This window comes from Schistocerca americana, chromosome 6, assembly GCF_021461395.2.
Source record: "Schistocerca americana isolate TAMUIC-IGC-003095 chromosome 6, iqSchAmer2.1, whole genome shotgun sequence".
NCBI lineage: Eukaryota > Metazoa > Arthropoda > Insecta > Orthoptera > Acrididae > Schistocerca > Schistocerca americana.
This window is the reverse complement of record NC_060124.1, coordinates 272,727,804-272,728,791: the sequence shown is the minus strand read 5'-3', so window position 1 is coordinate 272,728,791 and position 988 is coordinate 272,727,804. Positions and strand designations below refer to the sequence as shown.

The following is a 988-nucleotide window of genomic DNA, read 5'->3' as shown; positions in this document are numbered from 1 at the left end:
CTGTTGAGAAGGTTATGGTACACTGCAGGATGATCCTAGAGCTACCAAAATACACCTTGCGTAAGGACTGTGAAGATCAGAGAAATCAGGGCTCATGTGGAAGCATATAGACAAATGTTTCTCCGTCGCTCCATTTTCGAGTGGAACAGGAATGGGAATGACTAGCAGAGGTACAAGACTCCCTCTGCACGCACAATATCGTGGGTTGCGATATATGCCTGTAGGTGTAGTTTTAGTGTACTGATAGTAATGTCATGAAGCCCACACAAACTGGTACTTTCAAGAGATGATATTCTTTATTACGCACGAGGAAGTGAGAGAAATTTAAACTGAAGAGCATACACGTGAGTGAATTTAATGATTCATTTTCGTAAATTCAGAAATTCCTGAGGAAACACTTCCTTCACCTCTAAAAACGAAAAAAGCGCCGAAAAATTGTTGAAAACATGAGTTTTTGGTACCAAATCCGAATCGTGGATTCCAAGACAGCTATGCAAAGCAAATGGTTGAAATTTTTACGATTTAGTGCTAAGATCCCGGTCTCATTACCTCACTTATATGGACAGTAATACTTTCTTACAAAATCAAGTTTCTACAACGTCTTTTGACCTACAAATATAATTCCAAATTGTTTCTCTAGGTTTGTTTGTCTCATCTGTGGCCAACGGCCTTGCCGCAGTGGTAACACTGGTTCCCATCAGATCACCAAAGTTAAGCTCTGTCGGGCTGGGCCAGAACTTGGGTGAGTGACCATCCAGTCTGCCGAGCGCTGTTGGCAAGCAGAGTGCACCCAGCTGTTGTGAGACAAACTGAGGAGCTAATTGATTCAGAAGTAGCTGTTCCGGTCTCGTAAAATGTCCTGTGGCGTGCTCACAACATGTCTCTCCATATCCGCATCCAGTGACGCCTGCAGTTGAGGATGACACGGCGGCCGTCGCTACTGTTGGGCTTTCAGGGCCTGTTTGGGTGGAGTTTAGTTTTCTAGTTT

The 988-nt window shown here is 43.9% G+C and overlaps 1 pseudogene; it reads left to right on the top strand.

The window, feature by feature from the left end:
• Nucleotides 1-660: 660 nt before the first annotated feature.
• On the top strand, nt 661-778 carry LOC124620558 (annotated as a pseudogene).
• Nucleotides 779-988: the final 210 nt, after the last annotated feature.